Source organism: Desmodus rotundus, chromosome 5 (assembly GCF_022682495.2).
Source record: "Desmodus rotundus isolate HL8 chromosome 5, HLdesRot8A.1, whole genome shotgun sequence".
Classification (NCBI taxonomy): Eukaryota; Metazoa; Chordata; class Mammalia; order Chiroptera; family Phyllostomidae; genus Desmodus; species Desmodus rotundus.
The window spans coordinates 151,490,426-151,498,265 of NC_071391.1; the positions used below are offsets into that span (position 1 = coordinate 151,490,426).

Here is a 7,840-nt window from a genome sequence, read left to right on the forward strand (position 1 = left end):
ACTTCTCCTCAGCTCAGTTCCTGGTACGCAGAAGAGGATGAATGAATTGTTCAATTCAATCCATCGATCAATCAATCTGTGCAGCTCTCAACTAAGAGCCAAAGGGTAAATGAGAGTTGTCTGTACCAGAAATAGCACACCTGAAGACTTGTAGGCAAAGGCTGGCCCCCGTAATGCACTGAAAGACGGTGTAGTCTAGGTCAGCGCTGAACGTGGGGGTGGGTGGGGCAGGTCAACACAGGGCCTTGGGAGCTACGTAAAGGACCTTGACCTGAACCTCAGTGAAAAGAGGAAACTCCAAAGGGTTTCAAGCAGATTTTCATTTTAGAAACTTATCTTTTTAATCTAGATTAGAGACCAGGATGCTCTAAGGATGTTCCGGGCAGGCCTGTTCCAGAGGCACTCAGCCCATCGACAGTCTCAAGGCCACAGTGTTCTCTGAGGGATGGTGTGGGCTCGGGGAGATCCTCCCTAATACGGTGGCCTTTATTTAAATTAAAACCTGAGGAATGAATAGGAGTTTTCAATGAAACAGAAAGGGAAGAGCTTTCCAGACTACATAAAGATTTTAGGAAGGTCCCGAGCAAAGTGTGTTGAAGGAACTGAGAAATCCATGGCAGTTGCTGTGAAAGTTTGAGGCTGGGAGATGAGCGGGGCTCAGGCCCTCTTACACATTTCGGACTTACCCTAAGCAAAGTGGGAAGTCTTTAATGATATAAGATCCTATTTTGAAAAGCAGGATAACTTGTGTTTCTCTTTTGCATTTCTGCCCGTGTGACCTTCTTCCTGGTTAATGCAATCATCTGCTCGCCGTGGAAGTGGAGTGAAGATTATCACGCAGACACGTGCAAAGAAGGAGATAGTAATATGTAGCTTCTGACAACCGAAATAAGATTTTTCAGGCAGACAACGGCATTGAAGGGCAGTCTTTGCTAAGAAAAAGGACATTCTGGATATCTTTAACTTCCTCTTTAAGATGTCGAGAAGCAGGCCTGACAGATGGGTTGCAGAGCGTTACCTAAAGGAGAGAACAGACTAGAAAGCCCTGACCTTTGGTCCGGAGGAGAGTGGGGAGGAGACGAGAGGTGAAGCAGGAATGGAGGGAAGTCGGGTGCGCATCCCAGTCGTTGGTCTTGCAGTTGGAGTTCCAGGGAGTGAAGGCACCTTCGACGTGGGCCTTCTCAGGCTCTGGGAGAAGATCCCCTCGTGCATCTCTCTAGAAGACTTCGCACCTTGGCGGTTTGGTGTGGCTAGGCACAGGGAGGGTTTGAATTTCTCCTTCTCAAGCCCTTCTGGGTTCCCCTGCAGTGTCCAAATCTAGACCTTTAGCTGTGGCTTTTAGATGAGAAATAAATTGGGAGCAGATAGATTTAAAGCCTGCTAAGATTTTTTCCCACTATTTTAACTTTTATTTGGGGCTGACCTTATGCTCTTGCCAGCCAAGTGCCTGCAGCATTGTTTTCTGACGTTGCTGATAAAAGGCACAAGGTCTAGTCTTGACATGGCTGCTGCTTTATATCCTTGTAACGGGGCTTCTGCACAGCCAGTCTTCAGGTGGTTCTTTATTTTTTCATTTTTATTTATTCATTTTTAGAGAGAGGGGAAGGGAGGGAGAAAGAGAGGGAGAGAGACATCGATGTGGGAGACAAACATCAATCAGTTGCCTCTCGTACGCACCCCGACTGGAGACTGAACCCACAGCCCAGGCGTGTGCCCTGACCAGGAATCAAACCGGCGACCCTTTACCCTGCAAGACAACACCCAACACACTGAGCCATGCCATCCAGGTCTCAGGTGGTTCTTAATGATGGTTCTGTAATTCAGTTGTAGTTTTCATGTGGTCATGGGAGCAGGTGAACACAACATTTTCATACTCCCCATCTTGACCAGGATCCTGCTAAGCTTTTAGAGAAAATGCACTGGACAACAAGAAGCAGGGGCTAGGGCCTGTTGCAGTCTAAACAGTTAATTCCTGCTATGACCCCTGGACCCCAGAACCTGCAGCAGCAGGAAATTCGCCAGGAACACACGCAACCAGGCTGCAGGGTGAGGACTGGAGGTGGCGGTACATGTCCAGGTGAGGGACGCTGGGGCTGGGTAGAACATGCAGACATAAAACATATGGAGGGGTGAGACAGGGCTTGGTGGTGGTGACAGAGAGATGAGAGTCAAGGGAAGGAAGAGGGAAGCCAGAGAAAAGCGCATTTCAGAGCGGGAGCGGTGAGCAGTGCCGGCTGCTGTGCCACGGTCAAGGGCAGGCAGGCTGAGATGTGTCTGCAGGTCTTGGTCAAGAGGAAGTTGTCTCAGGGCAGTGTGGGTGGAAGCAGACTTGAGTGGGTTGAGGGGAAGAGTGGGGGGTGAGGAAGTGGTACAGCAAGAAAAGATAACTCCTCTGAGACTCTTGCCTGGGAGGCTGAGATGGGGTGTGGGGTTGAGGGAGGGTTCCTGTCAATTTTAAGATGGGCGACCCTGGATCTCCTTTAATGCTGTTGGGAAGGGGCCCTCGGCAAGCCGGAGGTCAGTGGCAGGAGAAGAGGAGGAGGAAACTGACTGCGAAGGGTCCCTGAGGATTTAGCAAGGGCAGGTTGAGGAGATCCCCTTCTGGTAGCCTCCATTGTCTGCGAAGTAGGAGGCGAGGGGGTTGAGGGAAAGTTTGAGAGAGAGGAAGCAGTCTGCACACCCCTTCTGGGGAACCAGAGAGACAGCTGGCCAGGGAAAGAGGGCCGAGGCCCGGCCCGGCTGGGAACATGAACTCACGGCGGCACCCATCTGCAACCGTCTGTGATTTCCTCCAGAGGGAAATTCCTGCCCTTGCTCCAGGCTGCAGGCCCGCCACTGCCCTGCAGCGGAACACACACCTGCAGATCCAGCCGGCTCCTCACCATATGCCTGAAACCAAACTCAGGACCCGGGCCTCCCTACCTGGACCCAGCTCCTCCTCTGCCTCCAAGTTTCTCTGCCTGGAACCAGTCAGCTTGGACTCCTGGGAGCAGCCTCTTGTCCTGGATCTTCCCTTCCAGCTCTGGATCTTCCCTGGGATGCCCTGACCTTGACCCCTCCTCCACACCCTCCACCGCACCCTGCAGGAGTCTTCCCCATGTGACTCTAGCCACATCACCCACCTCCCACCCATTCCATAACCCTCTGCAGCTCCCAACACCTCAAAGTAAATCTCCCCATTTTAAGAAAAGTCTCAGTGGTACCTGCGCCAACAACACAGTTGACGTAAGAAACATTCAAACCTGTAGAGAATTTTTATGAGTCTATTCGAGCCAAACTGATGACATGTGCCAGGGAGAAGAGCTCAAAGGCTCCCGAGAATAACAGTTTTGCAACTTCTTTTGTGCGTTTTGAAATAAAGGAGGGAGCAAACGTGGAGGCAGGAGAAAGCAAGGTGAGATTGGATTATAGGAAAGTTAACAAGACTAGGTGCTCTCTTGAGGCTTAACAGCCCCTTCGAGGGTATTACTTCTGGTATTTCAAAAGTGTGTTAACCGAGATTTACAGAAATCGTGGACAGGACTTGCTTAAGGCAAAGATAAACCTTTTACTGAAAAGGTATATGCCTGAGGCGGGACTACACAGCATGAGCTGTCCAGTTGGGACTTTATTTTCAGATCACCCTGCGGTTATTTTCCATAGAGCCCCTTTATTTTCTCCGCAACACCTTATTACAATCTTCTCTGAGAGCCTCAGTGCACTTGGAATTAACCGATCTCACCCCCTGAGCAGATGGCAGGTAGTGTGTGTGCACGCGCATGTGTGTGTGTGTGCGTGTGTGCATGCGTGTCCACGCTGTCTCTCAGGCAGGAAGACAAGGCCTGGCACAAACAGGTACTGTGTTGAGCTGAACAACCAGCTGACGGAAAGATTCAGGCCTGTCGTGAAGCCCCCCACAATCTCAGGTTATACTTCCACATCCCCTAAAATCAGCCCAGGCACCAGACACTGGGGCTCCTTCCTGGTCCCCAAAGGTGCTCCACACTTTCCTCTCCCACCAGGTCTTTGCGCAAACTGTCCCCTCCCCAGCCTGCTCGCTCTCTGCCCTATCTCATACAGACGTCTGCTCCTCTTCCAGCCCAGGGCCCCTGCCACCGTGGAATCTCCTCCAACCCCCCCAAACCTGCCTCAGGCCAGAGCACGCACCGCCTTCTACCGTAAATGTCTTTCTTCTCAGTACTTCCACTCCTATCAGATTGTGAGCTCCTGGAGGGAAGCTTCTGGTGTGTACCTAATTGATATTTTAAATGAAAACATCTGACTGTGAAGCAGAGACACCTTTATATAAATAACACTTACATAAATAGTGTCTTATACAACTGTGTCCCCCATAGTACCTTACAGGGTGTTGTGTGCTTAGCAGGGACACAAAAACATTTTTGAATGAATGAGCTATTTCCACACACACCCCCAAAACCATAAGAATATGATGGTGATGATCTTTGTCTACACATTCATTTTAAAAATTAATTTAAATGCAGTTCTGTGTTTGCAATGTGAAAAAAGGTGTCTGTTTTCATCCGTGAACAACGTCTGTCTTTTCAGGGTTATTCCATCTTTATTGGAGAAACAAACACAGGCCTCACGCAGCGGATCGAGGTGGTGACTGTAGCTGCCAGGGTACCAGACACGCCGCTGCGTAAGGGAAAAGGAATTTCTCCCAGAGCTGATAATTGCCAGCACGCTCAGCAACATTTGTCTCTTATGCTTCTGAATGAGACCACAAATGTGAAGGCGTATGAAATCTACGCAGCACTAAAATAAGGAGCAACTGTATTGCTATTCCTAGCCATTAGTTTATTTTCCATGCTAACATTTCATGATTGTTTTTAGTTCAGAAAATAGAACTGCCGGATCCTCAAAAATACTACCTAAGTGTCTGTCGGTGGTTGCCAGGGACTTGGGGAAGGGGGAAGGGAAGGGGAGTGAGTGCCTGCTTCATGGGTCAGGGTTTCCTTCTGGGGTGATGAAAATGTTCTGGAACTAGGTAGAGGTGGTGGCTGTACAACACCGTGAATGCAGTACTAAATGTCACCGTATTTTTCACTTTAAAATCATTACTCTTATGTGAATTTCACCTCAATAAAAAAAATACATATCACCTAAATAACACCGAGCACTTTCTAGATGCCCGGCAGGACAAGGCAGTACTGCATTGCAGAAGAGCTCCCAGATCTAAGGCCCCACAGTCCCCTGAACTCCGCCTTCGGATAAAGAATGGGTCCCCCAGGTACGAGTAGGGCCACGTTCTCCAGGTGTCCTCAGACGCACCTCGCTGAACCTATCCCCAACCAGGCCAACCACTGCTGAGTATTTGTATTTTGGTTTGTTTTCTCCTCTGGCTGCCACAAGGCCTTGGGGAGGTGTTCAGTGCGATTAAGGACTTTCTAGTTCCAGAGGTGGAGCCTGAAGCAGGTTTTCATTATTCTTCCTTTAAACAAGTGGAACTTTCCAGAGACAACTCGCAGACTGCGGACAGATGGACGCCCCACAGCTTTGCTGGGCCATCTGTCCACCAGGGCCCAGTGAAGAGGGAGGAGGAGGATCTGGGCCAAAAGGCAGAGTCGTGGGCTCCAGTTCCTCTCCACAGCGGGCAGACTCTGCAAGGGCTAAGGCTGGCTACATGTAAAGAAGGGTGAGTGGACTTGTCCTGAGCGCTCACGGCTTCTCAGGAAACTGTCCTTCTGTCTTCTTGTCGGAGGAGGCATGCACTCTGTCAGTGAGAGCAAGGGCAGGTGTCAGAGGAGCGTCCAGGCCGGCGTGCAGCTGACCCGGAGCAGAGGCTGGGCTGCCCACGTATAAGTTCCCCATCCATCCTTCAGACACGCAGAGCCCGAAGGGAAATCACACCCTACCGTTCCACATGTGGCTCTGGAACCCAGAGCCCAAGGGCTGTACTATAATCAAGTTGCATCAGTCAGCTTTATAACCACGGTCTGTCGGGTTTAACCACCTAAGCTTCCTCGTTTTTTAGCACCTCACCCCTTTTTACACGCCTTCATATACATCATCGCATTCAGTCGCCCAAGAGACGAATGTCTTGGAAAACACCAACTCCAGGAGCAATTTCCTTTCCCCTTACGTGGTGGCAGTGCAAGGAACAAAGACAGCCTGGTGACAAAGCTGTGTTCACTGGGGGTCCCCTAGGCTCAGCAAAAACGGAGAGTCCTGGGAATCCCTTACCAAGACCTCTTTCCTGAGGGACTGGATTCTGCGTAACCTCTGAAACTCCAACTCTGTTGGAAACGTAATCAACAGAGTTTGCCACCAGCCCAGGTTCCTGAACGGGCTTGAACCATGACAGCTCAGACTGAGAGGTGGCTGCAAAAGTTCCTGTTGGAGCCGGTTAGGTTTGCGAGCCCAGCAAAGGTGGCCCTTTATTGTTTTTTCTCAAGAAAAGACTAAAGAGCTGTCTAGTTGCCTTTAAGGCACAAACAGCTGCGGAAAGCAGGGCTGCTTATACCTCGATCTAATCAGCACCTGGTGATCATCGACCTCGCTCCAGCTGCTGCGGGGTTGAAGAGGTGGGAATTCAGACAAAGCAGATTTCGAAGTGTTACTGGAAGGTGGAAAATGTTGTGGGAGTGCCTCAGCACGAGAGGCAAGAGCAGACACAGGAATACCGGCTTCTCTGCACAGCAGAGACCCCCGGGCTCACGGAGGCCAGGGCGAACAGCACGGGCACCTGCCTCCCGGACACTTACACCACAGGGAGGCACGGGAGTTGCTTAGGAAAGCACAGGTACCACTGAGACACACCAGACTCTTTTCTGTGTCGTCTCTCAGGCGGAAGTGGTCACTAGGAGGGGCCCGGGCTGAGACTTCTGAGTACCCTGTCCCCTACTGCTCCAGGACCTCAAAAGGGACAGGAGGAGATATTGTAACCCTTCCAATGTGGGTGCTTCTGATGCCATCGTTACCCTCCCCCTTAATAGACAAGAAAACTAAGGCACAGAGAGGTTAAATGGCTTTCTCCCAACCTCAGCAGCCAGTGAGCAGTGGGGGAAGCCTAGCAGTCAGGGCCCCTCTGACTCACGGTCTAGCACAGGAGTCCTTGGGTCTCCCAGAGGATGAGGCCCGAACTCCGAGCCCGCTGAGCTTGTGCGAACAGATCTGGAGCAAGTGGTGTCAGGCCGGGGGCTAATCTCAGCCAGCTGCCAACCACGAAGGAGCATTAACTAATGACAGGTGTGCCTCCCTACCACTTACACAAGGCAAGCACACTCAGAATATCCCGTTTACCCCGGGTTTCCTGGTTGACAGGACAATGGGGGCTGGCTGGTACTTCTGCGTGTTCTACACCTAGCAACCTGTGTTTATCCAGAAAGGAAATCTGGGGATGTGATTGTCTACTTATTTGCACGCCTTCTTCGTTTTCAGGGTTCTTTCCTAGGCATAATCTCCTTTGACCACCTGGACCATTTGAGTGATACCTTTATTGGTTCTTTGAAGATTCTTGGGCTTCCAGAGACAACCTGTTAAAACAAAATACCCCCAGGAAGGGACAGCACCTTGAACTTTTGTTGGCTCACAGGTTGGTGGTAGTTGGCAGCTGGCTGAGAATCAGGCCCTGAGAGTAGGGAACAGGACTGGGAGGAAGAAGGCACGAGAGGAGTTGGGACAGCTCTAAGCCCCTCCCAGGGGCCCAGCTCATGGGTTTGCAGAAAGGGGCGGCAGGCAAACCATTCCCTGCACCCTCACCCGCCAGAGACACCAACTCTGCCCAGAAAGCCAAAGGTAGAAAAGGCTAGAAGGAAAAGTGACAGGAGAGATGAGAAGAAAAGATGGAATAAACCAACCATAAGAAGCTCTTCAGTCTTAATTCATTTTATTCTACAAA

At 50.7% G+C, this 7,840-nt stretch overlaps 1 protein-coding gene across 1 annotated transcript in view; it reads right to left on the minus strand.

The window, feature by feature from the left end:
* Window positions 1-7,521, minus strand: part of PLB1 (phospholipase B1) — a 180,108-nt gene extending 172,587 nt beyond the window's left edge. Inside the window, exon 1 of the mRNA XM_045189289.3 lies at window positions 7,037-7,521. The gene's annotated coding sequence lies outside the window, so the exon portion shown is untranslated. The remainder of the gene's footprint in view (window positions 1-7,036) is intronic.
* Between the last annotated feature and the right edge of the window lie 319 nt (window positions 7,522-7,840).